A 20,802-nucleotide genomic window follows, 5' to 3' on the forward strand; every position below is an offset into this window, starting at 1 on the left:
AACTCTCTGAGTACAGATAATGTATAGGTGTGACCTGCAGTCCTATGTAACACCACAGATAACAGTGATAACTCTCTGAGTACAGATAATGTATAGATGTGACCTGCAGTCCTATGTAACACCACAGATAACAGTGATAACTCTCTGAGTACAGATAATGTATAGATGTGACCTGCAGTCCTATGTAACACCACAGATACTAAGATTAGGGCCCCTCCATCTTACTCAAGTGTATGATTAACCCCTTCCTGCGGTGATGATGACATCACGCCTGGCCCTGCCCCCGACACGGAGAAGTTTCTGAAGTTGGGGAACTGAGTTCCTGTAGTGGGCGGAGCCCCGGGCGGTGATGTCACTTTGGGGATTCCCAGCCTGATGACTTCTAGGGCGGGTGTGGGGGAGATCAGTGATGGAGCGGAGCGGGTATCCCCCCCCCCCCCCCCAGAATCTGCGACCACCGCCCGGGGAACAGGTCTCTCTACTGTAAGTGCGGCCACATCCTGAGGAGGGCGCTACAGAGCCTGTGCGGACACCGATACTGTGCCTGAGAATAGCAGAGGGTCCGGTCCATTATCATCAGGAGAGAACATCAGAGGGTCCGGTCCATTATCATCAGGTGAGAACAGCAGAGGGTCCGGTCCATTATTATCAGGAGAGAACAGCAGAGGGTCCGGTCCATTATCATCAGAAGAGAACAGCAGGGGGTCCGGTCCATTATTATCAGGAGAGAACAGCAGAGGGTCCGGTCCATTATCATCAGGAGAGAACAGCAGAGGGTCCGGTCCATTATCATCAGGAGAGAACAGCAGAGGGTCCGGTCCATTATCATCAGGAGAGAACAGCAGAGGGTCCGGTCCATTATCATCAGGAGAGAACAGCAGGGGGTCCGGTCCATTATCATCAGGAGAGAACAGCAGAGGGTCCGGTCCATTATCATCAGGAGAGAACAGCAGAGGGTCCGGTCCATTATCATCAGGAGACAACAGCAGAGGGTCCGGTCCATTATCATCAGGAGACAACAGCAGAGGGTCCGGTCCATTATCATCAGGAGAGAACAGCAGAGGGTCCAGTCCATTATCATCAGGTGAGAACAGCAGAGGGTCCGGTCCATTATCATCAGGAGAGAACAGCAGAGGGTCCAGTCCATTATCATCAGGTGAGAACAGCAGAGGGTCCGGTCCATTATCATCAGGAGAGAACAGCAGAGGGTCCGGTCCATTATCATCAGGAGAGAACAGCAGAGGGTCCGGTCCATTATCATCAGGAGAGAAGAGCAGAGGGTCCGGTCCATTATCATCAGGAGAGAAGAGCAGGGGGTCCGGTCCATTATCATCAGGAGAGAAGAGCAGAGGGTCCGGTCCATTATCATCAGGAGAGAAGAGCAGAGGGTCCGGTCCATTATCATCAGGAGAGAAGAGCAGAGGGTCCGGTCCATTATCATCAGGAGAGAACAGCAGAGGGTCCGGTCCATTATCATCAGGTGAGAACAGCAGAGGGTCCGGTCCATTATCATCAGGAGAGAACAGCAGAGGGTCCGGTCTATTATCATCAGGAGAGAACAGCAGAGGGTCCGGTCCATTATCATCAGGAGAGAACAGCAGGGGGTCCGGTCCATTATCATCAGGAGAGAACAGCAGAGGGTCCGGTCTATTATCATCAGGAGAGAACAGCAGAGGGTCCGGTCCATTATCATCAGGAGAGAACAGCAGAGGGTCCGGTCCATTATCATCAGGAGAGAACAGCAGGGGGTCCGGTCCATTATCATCAGGAGAGAACAGCAGAGGGTCCGGTCCATTATCATCAGGAGAGAACAGCAGAGGGTCCGGTCCATTATCATCAGGAGAGAACAGCAGGGGGTCCGGTCCATTATCATCAGGTGAGAACAGCAGGGGGTCCGGTCCATTATCATCAGGAGAGAACAGCAGAGGGTCCGGTCCATTATCATCAGGTGAGAACAGCAGAGGGTCCGGTCCATTATCATCAGGTGAGAACAGCAGGGGGTCCGGTCCATTATCATCAGGAGAGAACAGCAGAGGGTCCGGTCCATTATCATCAGGTGAGAACAGCAGAGGGTCCGGTCCATTATCATCAGGTGAGAACAGCAGAGGGTCCGGTCCATTATCATGAGGAGAGAACAGCAGGGGGTCCGGTCCATTATCATCAGGTGAGAACAGCAGGGGGTCCGGTCCATTATCATCAGGAGAGAACAGCAGGGGGTCCGGTCCATTATCATCAGGAGAGAACAGCAGAGGGTCCGGTCCATTATCATCAGGAGAGAACAGCAGGGGGTCCGGTCCATTATCATCAGGAGAGAACAGCAGAGGGTCCGGTCCATTATCATCATGAGAGAACAGCAGAGGGTCCGGTCCATTATCATCAGGAGAGAACAGCAGGGGGTCCGGTCCATTATCATCAGGAGAGAACAGCAGGGGGTCCGGTCCATTATCATCAGGAGAGAACAGCAGAGGGTCCGGTCCATTATCATCAGCAGGAGAGAACAGCAGAGGGTCCGGTCCATTATCATCAGGAGAGAACAGCAGGGGGTCCGGTCCATTATCATCAGGAGAGAACAGCAGAGGGTCCGGTCCATTATCATCAGGAGAGAACAGCAGGGGGTCCGGTCCATTATCATCAGGTGAGAACAGCAGAGGGTCCGGTCCATTATCATCAGGAGAGAACAGCAGAGGGTCCGGTCCATTATCATCAGGAGAGAACAGCAGGGGGTCCGGTCCATTATCATCAGGAGAGAACAGCAGGGGGTCCGGTCCATTATCATCAGGAGAGAACAGCAGGGGGTCCGGTCCATTATCATCAGGAGAGAACAGCAGAGGGTCCGGTCCATTATCATCAGGTGAGAATAGCAGGGGGTCCGGTCCATTATCATCAGGAGAGAACAGCAGAGGGTCCGGTCCATTATCATCAGGAGAGAACAGCAGGGGGTCCGGTCCATTATCATCAGGAGAGAACAGCAGGGGGTCCGGTCCATTATCATCAGGAGAGAACAGCAGAGGGTCCGGTCCATTATCATCAGGAGAGAACAGCAGAGGGTCCGGTCCATTATCATCAGGAGAGAACAGCAGAGGGTCCGGTCCATTATCATCAGGAGAGAACAGCAGGGGGTCCGGTCCATTATCATCAGGAGAGAACAGCAGAGGGTCCGGTCCATTATCATCAGGAGAGAACAGCAGAGGGTCCGGTCCATTATCATCAGGAGAGAACAGCAGGGGGTCCGGTCCATTATCATCAGGTGAGAACAGCAGAGGGTCCGGTCCATTATCATCAGGAGAGAACAGCAGAGGGTCCGGTCCATTATCATCAGGAGAGAACAGCAGGGGGTCCGGTCCATTATCATCAGGAGAGAACAGCAGGGGGTCCGGTCCATTATCATCAGGAGAGAACAGCAGGGGGTCCGGTCCATTATCATCAGGTGAGAACAGCAGAGGGTCCGGTGCATTATCATCAGGAGAGAATAGCAGGGGGTCCGGTCCATTATCATCAGGAGAGAACAGCAGAGGGTCCGGTCCATTATCATCAGGAGAGAACAGCAGGGGGTCCGGTCCATTATTATCAGGTCAGTGCTCACAGCAGAGGGTCCGGTCCATTATCATCAGGAGAGAACAGCAGGGGGTCCGGTCCATTATCATCAGGTGAGAACAGCAGGGGGTCCGGTCCATTATCATCAGGTCAGTGCTCACAGCAGAGGGTCCGGTCCATTATCATCAGGAGAGAACAGCAGGGGGTCCGGTCCATTATCATCAGGTGAGAACAGCAGGGGGTCCAGTCCATTATCATCAGGTCAGTGCTCACAGCAGAGGGTCCGGTCCATTATCATCAGGAGAGAACAGCAGGGGGTCCGGTCCATTATCATCAGGAGAGAACAGCAGGGGGTCCGGTCCATTATCATCAGGAGAGAACAGCAGAGGGTCCGGTCCATTATCATCAGGAGAGAACAGCATTGGGTCCGGTCCATTATCATCAGGTCAGTGCTCACAGCAGAGGGTCCGGTCCATTATCATCAGGAGAGAACAGCAGGGGGTCCGGTCCATTATCATCAGGAGAGAACAGCAGAGGGTCCGGTCCATTATCATCAGGAGAGAACAGCAGAGGGTACGGTCCATTATCATCAGGAGAGAACAGCAGAGGGTCCGGTCCATTATCATCAGGAGAGAACAGCAGGGGGTCCGGTCCATTATCATCAGGAGAGAACAGCAGGGGGTCCGGTCCATTATCATCAGGAGAGAACAGCAGAGGGTCCGGTCCATTATCATCAGGAGAGAACAGCAGGGGGTCCGGTCCATTATCATCAGGAGAGAACAGCAGGGGGTCCGGTCCATTATCATCAGGAGAGAACAGCAGGGGGTCCGGTCCATTATCATCAGGAGAGAACAGCAGGGGGTCCGGTCCATTATCATCAGGTCAGTGCTCACAGCAGGGGGTCCGGTCCATTATCATCAGGAGAGAACAGCAGGGGGTCCGGTCCATTATCATCAGGAGAGAACAGCAGAGGGTCCGGTCCATTATCATCAGGTGAGAACAGCAGAGGGTCCGGTCCATTATCATCAGGAGAGAACAGCAGAGGGTCCGGTCCATTATCATCAGGAGAGAACAGCAGAGGGTCCGGTCCATTATCATCAGGAGAGAACAGCAGAGGGTCCGGTCCATTATCATCAGGAGAGAACAGCAGAGGGTCCGGTCCATTATCATCAGGAGAGAACAGCAGAGGGTCCGGTCCATTATCATCAGGAGAGAACAGCAGAGGGTCCGGTCCATTATCATCAGGAGAGAACAGCAGAGGGTCCGGTCCATTATCATCAGGAGAGAACAGCAGGGGGTCCGGTCCATTATCATCAGGAGAGAACAGCAGGGGGTCCGGTCCATTATCATCAGGAGAGAACAGCAGAGGGTCCGGTCCATTATCATCAGGTGAGAATAGCAGGGGGTCCGGTCCATTATCATCAGGAGAGAACAGCAGAGGGTCCGGTCCATTATCATCAGGAGAGAACAGCAGGGGGTCCGGTCCATTATCATCAGGAGAGAACAGCAGGGGGTCCGGTCCATTATCATCAGGAGAGAACAGCAGAGGGTCCGGTCCATTATCATCAGGAGAGAACAGCAGAGGGTCCGGTCCATTATCATCAGGAGAGAACAGCAGAGGGTCCGGTCCATTATCATCAGGAGAGAACAGCAGGGGGTCCGGTCCATTATCATCAGGAGAGAACAGCAGAGGGTCCGGTCCATTATCATCAGGAGAGAACAGCAGAGGGTCCGGTCCATTATCATCAGGAGAGAACAGCAGGGGGTCCGGTCCATTATCATCAGGAGAGAACAGCAGGGGGTCCGGTCCATTATCATCAGGAGAGAACAGCAGAGGGTCCGGTCCATTATCATCAGGAGAGAACAGCAGGGGGTCCGGTCCATTATCATCAGGTGAGAACAGCAGAGGGTCCGGTCCATTATCATCAGGAGAGAACAGCAGAGGGTCCGGTCCATTATCATCAGGAGAGAACAGCAGGGGGTCCGGTCCATTATCATCAGGAGAGAACAGCAGGGGGTCCGGTCCATTATCATCAGGTGAGAACAGAAGAGGGTCCGGTCCATTATCATCAGGTCAGTGCTCACAGCAGAGGGTCCGGTCCATTATCATCAGGTGAGAACAGCAGAGGGTCCGGTCCATTATCATCAGGTGAGAACAGCAGAGGGTCCGGTCCATTATCATCAGGTCAGAGCTCACAGCAGGAGGTCCGGTCCATTATCATCAGGAGAGAACAGCAGAGGGTCCGGTCCATTATCATCAGGAGAGAACAGCAGAGGGTCCGGTCCATTATCATCAGGAGAGAACAGCAGAGGGTCCGGTCCATTATCATCAGGAGAGAACAGCAGGGGGTCCGGTCCATTATCATCAGGAGAGAACAGCAGGGGGTCCGGTCCATTATCATCAGGAGAGAACAGCAGAGGGTCCGGTCCATTATCATCAGGTGAGAACAGCAGAGGGTCCGGTCCATTATCATCAGGAGAGAACAGCAGAGGGTCCGGTCCATTATCATCAGGAGAGAACAGCAGGGGGTCCGGTCCATTATCATCAGGTCAGTGCTCACAGCAGAGGGTCCGGTCCATTATCATCAGGAGAGAACAGCAGGGGGTCCGGTCCATTATCATCAGGAGAGAACAGCAGAGGGTGCGGTCCATTATCATCAGGTCAGTGCTCACAGCAGAGGGTCCGGTCCATTATCATCAGGTCACTGCTCACAGCAGGGGGTCCGGTCCATTATCATCAGGAGAGAACAGCAGAGGGTCCGGACCATTATCATCAGGAGAGAACAGCAGAGGGTCCGGTCCATTATCATCAGGAGAGAACAGCAGAGGGTCCGGTCCATTATCATCAGGAGAGAACAGCAGGGGGTCCGGTCCATTATCATCAGGAGAGAACAGCAGGGGGTCCGGTCCATTATCATCAGGAGAGAACAGCAGAGGGTCCGGTCCATTATCATCAGGTGAGAACAGCAGGGGGTCCGGTCCATTATCATCAGGAGAGAACAGCAGGGGGTCCGGTCCATTATCATCAGGAGAGAACAGCAGAGGGTCCGGTCCATTATCATCAGGAGAGAACAGCAGGGGGTCCGGTCCATTATCATCAGGAGAGAACAGCAGAGGGTCCGGTCCATTATCATCAGGAGAGAACAGCAGGGGGTCCGGTCCATTATCATCAGGAGAGAACAGCAGGGGGTCCGGTCCATTATCATCAGGAGAGAACAGCAGAGGGTCCGGTCCATTATCATCAGGAGAGAACAGCAGAGGGTCCGGTCCATTATCATCAGGAGAGAACAGCAGAGGGTCCGGTCCATTATCATCAGGAGAGAACAGCAGGGGGTCCGGTCCATTATCATCAGGAGAGAACAGCAGAGGGTCCGGTCCATTATCATCAGGAGAGAACAGCAGGGGGTCCGGTCCATTATCATCAGGAGAGAACAGCAGGGGGTCCGGTCCATTATCATCAGGTGAGAACAGCAGAGGGTCCGGTCCATTATCATCAGGAGAGAACAGCAGGGGGTCCGGCCCATTATCATCAGGAGAGAACAGCAGGGGGTCCGGCCCATTATCATCAGGAGAGAACAGCAGAGGGTCCGGTCCATCATCATCAGGAGAGAACAGCAGAGGGTCCGGTCCATTATCATCAGGAGAGAACAGCAGGGGGTCCGGTCCATTATCATCAGGTCAGTGCTCACAGCAGAGGGTCCGGTCCATTATCATCAGGTGAGAACAGCAGAGGGTCCGGTCCATTATCATCAGGAGAGAACAGCAGAGGGTCCGGTCCATTATCATCAGGAGAGAACAGCAGAGGGTCCGGTCCATTATCATCAGGAGAGAACAGCAGAGGGTCCGGTCCATTATCATCAGGAGAGAACAGCAGAGGGTCCAGTCCATTATCATCAGGAGAGAACAGCAGAGGGTCCGGTCCATTATCATCAGGAGAGAACAGCAGAGGGTCCGGTCCATTATCATCAAGTGAGAACAGCAGAGGGTCCGGTCCATTATCATCAGGAGAGAACAGCAGAGGGTCCGGTCCATTATCATCAGGAGAGAACAGCAGACGGTCCGGTCCATTATCATCAGGAGAGAACAGCAGAGGGTCCGGTCCATTATCATCAGGAGAGAACAGCAGAGGGTCCGGTCCATTATCATCAGGAGAGAACAGCAGAGGGTCCGGTCCATTATCATCAGGAGAGAACAGCAGGGGGTCCGGTCCATTATCATCAGGAGAGAACAGCAGAGGGTCCGGTCCATTATCATCAGGTCAGTGCTCACAGCAGAGGGTCCGGTCCATTATCATCAGGTGAGAACAGCAGAGGGTCCGGTCCATTATCATCAGGTGAGAACAGCAGAGGGTCCGGTCCATTATCATCAGGTCAGTGCTCACAGCAGAGGGTCCGGTCCATTATCATCAGGTGAGAACAGCAGAGGGTCCGGTCCATTATCATCAGGTGAGAACAGCAGAGGGTCCGGTGCATTATCATCAGGAGAGAACAGCAGAGGGTCCGGTCCATTTTCATCAGGTGATAACAGCAGAGGGTCCGGTGCATTATCATCAGTTGAGAACAGCAGAGGGTCCGGTCCATTATCATCAGGAGAGAACAGCAGGGGGTCCGGTCCATTATCATCAGGAGAGAACAGCAGAGGGTCCGGTCCATTATCATCAGGAGAGAACAGCAGAGGGTCCGGTCCATTATCATCAGGAGAGAACAGCAGAGGGTCCGGTCCATTATCATCAGGAGAGAACAGCAGGGGGTCCGGTCCATTATCATCAGGAGAGAACAGCAGAGGGTCCGGTCCATTATCATCAGGAGAGAACAGCAGAGGGTCCGGTCCATTATCATCAGGAGAGAACAGCAGGGGGTCTGGTCCATTATCATCAGGAGAGAACAGCAGGGGGTCCGGTCCATTATCATCATGAGAGAACAGCAGAGGGTCCGGTCCATTATCATCAGGAGAGAACAGCAGGGGGTCTGGTCCATTATCAGGAGAGAACAGCAGAGGGTCCGGTCCATTATCATCAGGAGAGAACAGCAGAGGGTCCGGTCCATTATCATCAGGTGAGAACAGCAGAGGGTCCGGTCCATTATCATCAGGAGAGAACAGCAGAGGGTCCGGTCCATTATCATCAGGAGAGAACAGCAGGGGGTCCGGTCCATTATCATCAGGAGAGAACAGCAGAGGGTCCGGTCCATTATCATCAGGAGAGAACAGCAGGGGGTCCGGTCCATTATCATCAGGAGAGAACAGCAGGGGGTCCGGCCCATTATCATCAGGTCAGTGCTCACAGCAGAGGGTCCGGTCCATTATCATCAGGTGAGAACAGCAGAGGGTCCGGTCCATTATCATCAGGAGAGAACAGCAGAGGGTCCGGTCCATTATCATCAGGAGAGAACAGCAGGGGGTCCGGTCCATTATCATCAGGAGAGAACAGCAGGGGGTCCGGTCCATTATCATCAGGAGAGAACAGCAGAGGGTCCGGTCCATTATCATCAGGAGAGAACAGCAGAGGGTCCGGTCCATTATCATCAGGAGAGAACAGCAGGGGGTCCGGTCCATTATCATCAGGTCAGTGCTCACAGCAGAGGGTCCGGTCTATTATCATCAGGTCACTGCTCACAGCAGGGGGTCCGGTCCATTATCATCAGGAGAGAACAGCAGAGGGTCCGGTCCATTATCATCAGGAGAGAACAGCAGAGGGTCCGGTCCATTATCATCAGGAGAGAACAGCAGGGGGTCCGGTCCATTATCATCAGGTCAGTGCTCACAGCAGAGGGTCCGGTCCATTATCATCAGGTGAGAACAGCAGGGGGTCCGGTCCATTATCATCAGGAGAGAACAGCAGAGGGTCCGGTCCATTATCATCAGGAGAGAACAGCAGGGGGTCCGGTCCATTATCATCAGGTGAGAACAGCAGAGGGTCCGGTCCATTATCATCAGGTCAGTGCTCACAGCAGAGGGTCCGGTCCATTATCATCAGGTGAGAACAGCAGAGGGTCCGGTCCATTATCATCAGGTGAGAACAGCAGAGGGTCCGGTCCATTATCATCAGGTCAGAGCTCACAGCAGGAGGTCCGGTCCATTATCATCAGGAGAGAACAGCAGAGGGTCCGGTCCATTATCATCAGGAGAGAACAGCAGAGGGTCCGGTCCATTATCATCAGGAGAGAACAGCAGAGGGTCCGGTCCATTATCATCAGGTGAGAACAGCAGAGGGTCCGGTCCATTATCATCAGGAGAGAACAGCAGAGGGTCCGGTCCATTATCATCAGGAGAGAACAGCAGGGGGTCCGGTCCATTATCATCAGGAGAGAACAGCAGAGGGTCCGGTCCATTATCATCAGGAGAGAACAGCAGAGGGTCCGGTCCATTATCATCAGGAGAGAACAGCAGGGGGTCCGGTCCATTATCATCAGGAGAGAACAGCAGAGGGTCCGGTCCATTATCATCAGGAGAGAACAGCAGAGGGTCCGGTCCATTATCATCAGGTCAGTGCTCACAGCAGAGGGTCCGGTCCATTATCATCAGGAGAGAACAGCAGGGGGTCCGGTCCATTATCATCAGGAGAGAACAGCAGAGGGTCCGGTCCATTATCATCAGGAGAGAACAGCAGGGGGTCCGGTCCATTATCATCAGGAGAGAACAGCAGAGGGTCCGGTCCATTATCATCAGGTGAGAACAGCAGAGGGTCCGGTCCATTATCATCAGGAGAGAACAGCAGAGGGTCCGGTCCATTATCATCAGGAGAGAACAGCAGGGGGTCCGGTCCATTATCATCAGGTCAGTGCTCACAGCAGAGGGTCCGGTCCATTATCATCAGGAGAGAACAGCAGGGTGTCCGGTCCATTATCATCAGGAGAGAACAGCAGGGGGTCCGGTCCATTATCATCAGGTCAGTGCTCACAGCAGAGGGTCCGGTCCATTATCATCAGGTCACTGCTCACAGCAGGGGGTCTGGTCCATTATCATCAGGAGAGAACAGCAGAGGGTCCGGTCCATTATCATCAGGAGAGAACAGCAGGGGGTCCGGTCCATTATCATCAGGAGAGAACAGCAGAGTGTCCGGTCCATTATCATCAGGAGAGAACAGCAGAGGGTCCGGTCCATTATCATCAGGAGAGAACAGCAGGGGGTCCGGTCCATTATCATCAGGAGAGAACAGCAGAGGGTCCGGTCCATTATCATCAGGAGAGAACAGCAGAGGGTCCGGTCCATTATCATCAGGAGAGAACAGCAGAGGGTCCGGTCCATTATCACCAGGAGAGAACAGCAGAGGGTCCGGTCCATTATCATCAGGTCAGTGCTCACAGCAGAGGGTCCGGTCCATTATCATCAGGAGAGAACAGCAGGGTGTCCGGTCCATTATCATCAGGTCAGTGCTCACAGCAGAGGGTCCGGTCCATTATCATCAGGTCACTGCTCACAGCAGGGGGTCCGGTCCATTATCATCAGGAGAGAACAGCAGAGGGTCCGGTCCATTATCATCAGGAGAGAACAGCAGAGGGTCCGGTCCATTATCATCAGGAGAGAACAGCAGAGGGTCCGGTCCATTATCATCAGGTCAGTGCTCACAGCAGAGGGTCCGGTCCATTATCATCAGGAGAGAACAGCAGGGGGTCCGGTCCATTATCATCAGGAGAGAACAGCAGAGGGTCCGGTCCATTATCAGGAGAGAACAGCAGAGGGTCCGGTCCATTATCAGGAGAGAACAGCAGAGGGTCCGGTCCATTATCATCAGGAGAGAACAGCAGAGGGTCCGGTCCATTATCATCAGGAGAGAACAGCAGAGGGTCCGGTCCATTATCATCAGGAGAGAACAGCAGGGGGTCCGGTCCATTATCATCAGGAGAGAACAGCAGAGGGTCCGGTCCATTATCATCAGGAGAGAACAGCAGAGGGTCCGGTCCATTATCATCAGGAGAGAACAGCAGAGGGTCCGGTCCATTATCACCAGGAGAGAACAGCAGAGGGTCCGGTCCATTATCATCAGGAGAGAACAGCAGAGGGTCCGGTCCATTATCATCAGGTCAGTGCTCACAGCAGAGGGTCCGGTCCATTATCATCAGGAGAGAACAGCAGGGGGTCCGGTCCATTATCATCAGGAGAGAACAGCAGAGGGTCCGGTCCATTATCATCAGGAGAGAACAGCAGAGGGTCCGGTCCATTATCATCAGGAGAGAACAGCAGAGGGTCCGGTGCATTATCATCAGGAGAGAACAGCAGAGGGTCCGGTCCATTATCAGGAGAGAACAGCAGAGGGTCCGGTCCATTATCATCAGGAGAGAACAGCAGAGGGTCCGGTCCATTATCATCAGGTCAGTGCTCACAGCAGGGGGTCCGGTCCATTATCATCAGGAGAGAACAGCAGGGGGTCCGGTCCATTATCATCAGGTCAGTGCTCACAGCAGGGGGTCCGGTCCATTATCATCAGGAGAGAACAGCAGAGGGTCCGGTCCATTATCATCAGGAGAGAATAGCAGAGGGTCCGGTCCATTATCATCAGGAGAGAACAGCAGAGGGTCCGGTCCATTATCATCAGGAGAGAACAGCAGAGGGTCCGGTCCATTATCATCAGGAGAGAACAGCAGAGGGTCCGGTCCATTATCATCAGGAGAGAACAGCAGAGGGTCCGGTCCATTATCATCAGGAGACAACAGCAGAGGGTCCGGTCCATTATCATCAGGTGAGAACAGCAGAGGGTCCGGTCCATTATCATCAGGTCAGTGCTCACAGCAGAGGGTCCGGTCCATTATCATCAGGAGAGAACAGCAGGGGGTCCGGTCCATTATCATCAGGTGAGAACAGCAGAGGGTCCGGTCCATTATCATCAGGTGAGAACAGCAGGGGGTCCGGTCCATTATCATCAGGTTAGAACAGCAGAGGGTCCGGTCCATTATCATCAGGAGAGAACAGCAGGGGGTCCGGTCCATTATCATCAGGAGAGAACAGCAGAGGGTCCGGTCCATTATCATCAGGAGAGAACAGCAGGGGGTCCGGTCCATTATCATCAGGTGAGAACAGCAGGGGGTCCGGTCCATTATCATCAGGTTAGAACAGCAGAGGGTCCGGTCCATTATCATCAGGAGAGAACAGCAGGGGGTCCGGTCCATTATCATCAGGAGAGAACAGCAGGGGGTCCGGTCCATTATCATCAGGTGAGAACAGCAGAGGGTCCGGTCCATTATTATCAGGAGAGAACAGCAGAGGGTCCGGTCCATTATCATCAGGAGAGAACAGCAGAGGGTCCGGTCCATTATCATCAGGAGAGAACAGCAGAGGGTCCGGTCCATTATCATCAGGAGAGAACAGCAGAGGGTCCGGTCCATTATCATCAGGAGAGAACAGCAGAGGGTCCGGTCCATTATCAGGAGAGAACAGCAGAGGGTCCGGTCCATTATCATCAGGTGAGAACAGCAGAGGGTCCGGTCCATTATCATCAGGAGAGAACAGCAGAGGGTCCGGTCCATTATCATCAGGAGAGAACAGCAGGGGGTCCGGTCCATTATCATCAGGAGAGAACAGCAGGGGGTCCGGTCCATTATCATCAGGAGAGAACAGCAGAGGGTCCGGTCCATTATCATCAGGAGAGAACAGCAGGGGGTCCGGTCCATTATCATCAGGTGAGAACAGCAGGGGGTCCGGTCCATTATCATCAGGTAAGAACAGCAGAGGGTCCGGTCCATTATCATCAGGTGAGAACAGCAGAGGGTCCGGTCCATTATCATCAGGTCAGTGCTCACAGCAGAGGGTCCGGTCCATTATCATCAGGTGAGAACAGCAGGGGGTCCGGTCCATTATCATCAGGAGAGAACAGCAGAGGGTCCGGTCCATTATCATCAGGAGAGAACAGCAGAGGGTCCGGTCCATTATCATCAGGTGAGAACAGCAGAGGGTCCGGTCCATTATTATCAGGAGAGAACAGCAGAGGGTCCGGTCCATTATCATCAGGAGAGAACAGCAAAGGGTCCGGTCCATTATCATCAGGTGAGAACAGCAGAGGGTCCGGTCCATTATCATCAGGAGAGAACAGCAGAGGGTCCGGTCCATTATCATCAGGAGAGAACAGCAGAGGGTCCGGTCCATTATCATCAGGTGAGAACAGCAGAGGGTCCGGTCCATTATCATCAGGAGAGAACAGCAGAGGGTCCGGTCCATTATCATCAGGAGAGAACAGCAGAGGGTCCGGTCCATTATCATCAGGAGAGAACAGCAGAGGGTCCGGTCCATTATCATCAGGTCAGTGCTCACAGCAGAGGGTCCGGTCCATTATCATCAGGAGAGAACAGCAGAGGGTCCGGTCCATTATCATCAGGAGAGAACAGCAGAGGGTCCGGTCCATTATCATCAGGAGAGAACAGCAGAGGGTCCGGTCCATTATCATCAGGTGAGAACAGCAGAGGGTCCGGTCCATTATCATCAGGAGAGAACAGCAGAGGGTCCGGTCCATTATCATCAGGTGAGAACAGCAGAGGGTCCGGTCCATTATCATCAGGAGAGAACAGCAGAGGGTCCGGTCCATTATCATCAGGAGAGAACAGCAGGGGGTCCGGTCCATTATCATCAGGAGAGAACAGCAGAGGGTCCGGTCCATTATCATCAGGTCAGTGCTCACAGCAGAGGGTCCGGTCCATTATCATCAGGTCAGTGCTCACAGCAGAGGGTCCGGTCCATTATCATCAGGTGAGAACAGCAGAGGGTCCGGTCCATTATCATCAGGTCAGTGCTCACAGCAGAGGGTCTGTTACAGCTGCACCTGTCTGCACTGCAGCCTAACACAGTGTAACGGATCATCTGATCAGGACAGAGATTATGGGGGAGGTTTTTCCAAGCTGTCTATGTCCGGTATGAATGGTCCGGTCTATTTTGCGCCTAATCTCTTGATAAATTCTGCGCACGGACTTGGGGATCTTCGCTTTATACTATATAATCCCGCTCCAGCACCGTCTGACATTTCTGGACTTTCAGCCGATGCGATTTGTCACTATTGATAAATTCAGCACCAAAGCATTTTCCCTCTAAAATGGACCAGAATGCATCATGTTCTAAAAATCCTCTAAAGGAAAAGTCGCAGAAAAGTCACAGAAAAGTCGCAGAAAAGTCGCAGAAAAGTCGCACATATTTAGACTGCGACAAATTTAGACAGGAAAACCATTCTGAATCCTTTGATAAATCTCCCCCATATGTCTTTAGATTGATACAATGTCACAAACTCTCTGCTGTGAGAAGTATAAGGTCCGTCACATGTTCAGGAGAAGCTCAGCAGCTGAAGGACGGGAAACCCCCCCCCCCCCCCCCCCCGAGATTAGGAAGTGACCTAGAGCCGATCCCGGAGACCCCCTTTATAACCACCGACGGGAACAGAAACCCACAGGAGAGAGATTCTGAGACCAGCGAAGATGACATCACCAAGGGCTGAACCTAGTACTGTCCTCCAGAGCTGCACTCACTATTCTGCTGATACATCATGTCTTATCCTCCAGAGCTGCACTCACTATTCTGCTGTTACATCATGTCTTATCCTCCAGAGCTGCACTCACTATTCTGCTGTTACATCATGTCTTATCCTCCAGAGCTGCACTCACTATTCTGCTGTTACATCATGTCTTATCCTCCAGAGCTGCACTCACTATTCTGCTGTTACATCATGTCTTATCCCCCAGAGCTGCACTCACTATTCTGCTGTACATCATGTCTTATCCTCCAGAGCTGCACTCACTATTCTGCTGTTACATCCTGTCTTATTCTCCAGAGCTGCACTCACTATTCTGCTGTTACATCATGTCTTATCCTCCAGAGCTGCACTCACTATTCTGTTGTTACATCATGTCTTATCCTCCAGAGCTGCACTCACTATTCTGCTGTTACATCCTGTCTTATTCTCCAGAGCTGCACTCACTATTCTGCTGTTACATCCTGTCTTATCCTCCAGAGCTGCACTCACTGTTCTGCTGTTACATCATGTCTTATCCTCCAGAGCTGCACTCACTATTCTGTTGTTACATCATGTCTTATCCTCCAGAGCTGCACTCACTATTCTGCTGTTACATCATGTCTTATCCCCCAGAGCTGCACTCACTATTCTGTTGTTACATCATGTCTTATCCCCCAGAGCTGCACTCACTATTCTGCTGTTACATCATGTCTTATCCCCCAGAGCTGCACTCACTATTCTGTTGTTACATCGTGTTTTATCCTCCAGAGCTGCACTCACTATTCTGTTGTTACATCATGTCTTATCCTCCAGAGCTGCACTCACTATTCTACTGTTACATCCTGTCTTATTCCCCAGTGCTGCACTCACTATTCTGCTGTTCCATCATGTCTTATCCCCCAGTGCTGCACTCACTATTCTGCTGTTCCATCATGTCTTATCCTCCAGAGCTGCACTCACTATTCTGCTGTTACATCATGTCTTATCCTCCAGAGCTGCACTCACTATTCTGCTGTTACATCATGTCTTATCCTCCAGAGCTGCACTCACTATTCTGCTTTTACATCATGTCCTCCAGAGCTGCACTCACTATTCTGCTGTTACATCCTGTCTTATCCACCAGAGCTGCACTCACTATTCTGCTGTTACATCATGTCTTATCCCCCAGAGCTGCACTCACTATTCTGCTGTTACATTAGGTCTTATCCCCCAGAGCTGCACTCACTATTCTGCTGTTACATCCTGTCTTATCCACCAGAGCTGCACTCACTATTCTGCTGTTACATCATGTCTTATCCCCCAGAGCTGCACTCACTATTCTGCTGTTACATTAGGTCTTATCCCCCAGAGCTGCACTCACTATTCTGCTGTTACATCGTGTCTTATCCTCCAGAGCTGCACTCACTATTCTGCTGTTACATCATGTCTTATCCTCCAGAGCTGCACTCACTATTCTACTGTTACATCCTGTCTTATTCCCCAGTGCTGCACTCACTATTCTGCTGTTCCATCATGTCTTATCCCCCAGTGCTGCACTCACTATTCTGCTGTTCCATCATGTCTTATCCTCCAGAGCTGCACTCACTATTCTGCTGTTACATCATGTCTTATCCTCCAGAGCTGCACTCACTATTCTGCTGTTACATCCTGTCTTATCCACCAGAGCTGCACTCACTATTCTGCTTTTACATCATGTCCTCCAGAGCTGCACTCACTATTCTGCTGTTACATCCTGTCTTATCCACCAGAGCTGCACTCACTATTCTGCTGTTACATCATGTCCTCCAGAGCTGCACTCACTATTCTGCTGTTACATCGTGTCTTATCGTCCAGAGCTGCACTCACTATTCTGCTGTTACATCCTGTCTTATCCCCCAGAGCTGCACTCACTATTCTGCTGTTACATCCTGTCTTATCCCCCAGAGCTGCACTCACTATTCTGCTGTTACATCGTGTCTTATCCTCCAGAGCTGCACTCACTATTCTGCTGTTACATCGTGTCTTATCCTCCAGAGCTGCACTCACTATTCTGTTGTTACATCATGTCTTAGCAGAATAGTGAGTGCAGCTCTTGAGGATAAGACATGATGTAACAGCAGAATAGTGAGTGCAGCTCTGGAGGATAAGACACGATGTAACAGCAGAATAGTGAGTGCAGCTCTGGGGGATAAGACCTAATGTAACAGCAGAATAGTGAGTGCAGCTCTGGGGGATAAGACATGATGTAACAGCAGAATAGTGAGTGCAGCTCTGGGGGATAAGACAGGATGTAACAGCAGAATAGTGAGTACAGCTCTAGAGGATAAGACAGAATGTAACAGCAGAATAGTGAGTGCAGCTCTGGACGATAAGACACGATGTAACAGCAGAATAGTGAGTACAGCTCTGGAGGATAAGACATGATGTAATAGCAGAATAGTGAGTGCAGCTCTGGACGATAAGACACGATGTAACAGCAGAATAGTGAGTACAGCTCTAGAGGATAAGACACAATGGGACAGCAGAATAGTGAGTGCAGCTCTGGAGGAGGTGACATCACTGAGAATACAGCCTATCCACCACTAGAGATCAGCGGTGACCCCACTAGAGATCAGCGGTGACCCCACTAGAGATCAGCGGTGACCCCACTAGAGATCAGCGGTGACCCCACTAGAGATCAGCGGTGACACCACTAGAGATCAGCGGTGACACCACTAGAGATCAGCGGTGACACCACTAGAGATCAGCGGTGACACCACTAGAGATCAGCGGTGACCCCACTAGAGATCAGCGGTGACCCCACTAGAGATCAGCGGTGACCCCACTAGAGATCAGCGGTGACCCCACTAGAGATCAGCGGTGACCCCACTAGAGATCAGCGGTGACCCCACTAGAGATCAGCGGTGACATCACTAGAGATCAGCGGTGACATCACTAGAGATCAGCGGTGACACCACTAGAGATAAGCGGAGACACCACTAGAGATCAGCGGTGACACCACTAGAGATCAGCGGTGACATCACTAGAGATCAGCGGTGACACCACTAGAGATCAGCGGTGACACCACTAGAGATCAGCGGTGACACCACTAGAGATCAGCGGTGACACCACTAGAGATCAGCGGTGACATTACTAGAGATCAGCGGTGACACCACTAGAGATCAGCGGTGACACCACTAGAGATCAGCGGTGACACCACTAGAGATCAGCGGTGACACCACTAGAGATCAGCGGTGACACCACTAGAGATCAGCGGTGACACCACTAGAGATCAGCGGTGACATCACTAGAGATCAGCGGTGACATCACTAGAGATCAGCGGTGACATCACTAGAGATCAGCGGTGACATCACTAGAGATCAGCGGTGACATCACTAGAGATCAGCGGTGACACCACTAGAGATCAGCGGTGACCCCACTAGAGATCAGCGGTGCCACCACTAGAGATCAGCGGTGACATCACTAGAGATCAGCGGTGACACACTTGTCTGTCAGGATCACCAGCTCGCCATGATTCGTGGTCCCGCGGGCTGCGGTCGGTCGGATCAGAGGAGGGATCTGGCTGATCACCTGGATGGTGACTGCTCCGTGTGTCCCGGCTGCTCCCAGACGATCTCCAGAAACCAGAGTCAGGTAAGACAGAATCCTCTGAACAACTACAAGGCCCAGCATGCCCCGGCTGGACAGAACATTCCAGGGACAGTTCTTGTGACATCTAAAACCTTGACGTGACCTTTGACCTGCTGCGTCTCATCACATGACGTCACATTTTTTCTCCTTTCAGAAACACAACTGTGAAAAAACCATCTGCAAGGATCCGACTAAAGGCAAAGTAAGGAAATCCCTGGCGAAGAAGGGGTTAATCCCCAAATAATGTGACTGTGGGGCCGGGCCACAGGATATACACAGAATATAAAATGATATTGTTTTACCAACAGAACCACCAGGGCGGCGCCATGGACTGTCCATACACTTCTCTGGGCTGCACCTACAGGGTAAGTGAGGCTGAAGGTGTAATGATCATGTGGAGGGTCCAGGGTGAGAGTTATATAGTAGAGGAGCAGGGTCCACAGCAGTACAGAGTATTTCAGAAGAGGAGTGTGCTGATCATGTGGAGGGTCCAGGGTGAGAGTTATATAGTAGAGGAGCAGGGTCCACAGCAGTACAGAGTATTTCAGAAGAGGAGTGTGCTGATCATGTGGAGGGTCCAGGGTGAGAGTTATATAGTAGAGGAGCAGGGTCCACAGCAGTACAGAGTATTTCAGGAGAGGAGTGTACTGATCATGTGGAGGTCACAGGGTGACAGTTATATAGTGGAGGAGCAGGGTCCACAGCAGTACAGAGTATTTCAGGAGAGGAGTGTACTGATCATGTGGGAGGTCACATGGTGAGAGTTATATAGTGGAGGAGCAGGGTCCACAGCAGTACAGAGTATTTCAGGAGAGGAGTGTACTGATCATGTGGGAGGTCACATGGTGAGAGTTATATAGTGGAGGAGCAGGGTCCACAGCAGTACAGAGTATTTCAGGAGAGGAGTGTAATGATCATGTAAAGGTCACAGGGTGAGGGGTATATAGTGGAGGAGCAGGGTCCACAGCAGTGCAGAGTATTTCAGTTGAGGAGTGTAATGATCATGTAAAGGTCACAGGGTGAGAGTTATATAGTGGAGGAGCAGGGTCCACAGAAGTACAGAGTATTTCAGGAGAGGAGTGTGCTGATCATGTGGAGGGTACAGGGTGAGAGTTATATAGTAGAGGAGCACAGTCTACAGCAGTACAGAGTATACAGGAGAGGAGTGTGCTGATCATGTGGAGGTCATAGGGTGACAGTTATATAGTGGAGGAGCAGGGTCCACAGCAGTACAGAGTATACAGGAGAGGAGTGTGCTGATCATGTGGAGGGTACAGGGTGAGAGTTATATAGTGGAGGAGCAGGGTTCACAGCAGTACAGAGTATACAGGAGAGGAGTGTACTGATCATGTGGAGGTCACAGGGTAAGAGTTATATGGTGGAGGAGCAGGGTCCACAGCAGTACAGAGTATACAGGAGAGGAGTGTGCTGATCATGTGGAGGTCACAGGGTGAGAGTTATATGGTGGAGGAGCAGGGTCCACAGCAGTACAGAGTATACAGGAGAAGAGTGTACTGATCATGTGGAGGTCACAGGGTGAGAGTTATATAGTGGAGGAGCAGGGTCCACAGCAGTACAGAGTATACAGGAGAGGAGTGTGCTGATCATGTGGAGGTCACAGGATGAGAGTTATATAGTGGAGGAGCAGGGTCCACAGCAGTACAGAGTATACAGGAGAGGAGTGTGCTGATCATGTGGAGGTCACAGGGTGAGAGTTATATAGTGGAGGAGCAGGGTCCACAGCAGTACAGAGTATACAGGAGAGGAGTGTACTGATCATGTGAAGGTCACAGGGTGAGAGTTATATAGTGGAGGAGCAGGGTCCACAGCAGTACAGAGTATTTCAGGAGAGGAGTGTGCTGATCATGTGGAGGTCACTGGGTGAGAGTTATATAGTGGAGGAGCAGGGTCCACAGCAGTACAGAGTATTTCAGGAGAGGAGTGTGCTGATCATATGGAGGTCACAGGGTGAGAGTTATATAGTGGAGGAGCAGGGTCCACAGCAGTACAGAGTATTTCAGAAGAGGAGTGTGCTGATCATGTGGAGGTCACAGGATGAGAGTTATATAGTGGAGGAGCAGGGTCCACAGCAGTACAGAGTATTTCAGGAGAGGAGTGTGCTGATCATATGGAGGTCACAGGATGAGAGTTATATAGTGGAGGAGCAGGGTCCACAGCAGTACAGAGTATTTCAGGAGAGGAGTGTGCTGATCATATGGAGGTCACAGGGTGAG

General features: G+C 52.0%; 1 long non-coding RNA gene across 1 annotated transcript; it reads left to right on the forward strand.

Annotated features, from left to right (window-relative positions):
- Positions 1-390: 390 nt before the first annotated feature.
- On the forward strand, positions 391-18,931 carry LOC130328136 (uncharacterized). Its single transcript, XR_008872206.1, has 3 exons — positions 391-616; positions 18,723-18,770; positions 18,877-18,931. It is a non-coding gene; the product is annotated as an uncharacterized LOC130328136 (long non-coding RNA).
- The last annotated feature ends 1,871 nt before the right edge of the window (positions 18,932-20,802 follow it).

The sequence above is a fragment of the Hyla sarda genome, unplaced genomic scaffold (assembly GCF_029499605.1).
Source record: "Hyla sarda isolate aHylSar1 unplaced genomic scaffold, aHylSar1.hap1 scaffold_3043, whole genome shotgun sequence".
Taxonomy (NCBI): Eukaryota; Metazoa; Chordata; class Amphibia; order Anura; family Hylidae; genus Hyla; species Hyla sarda.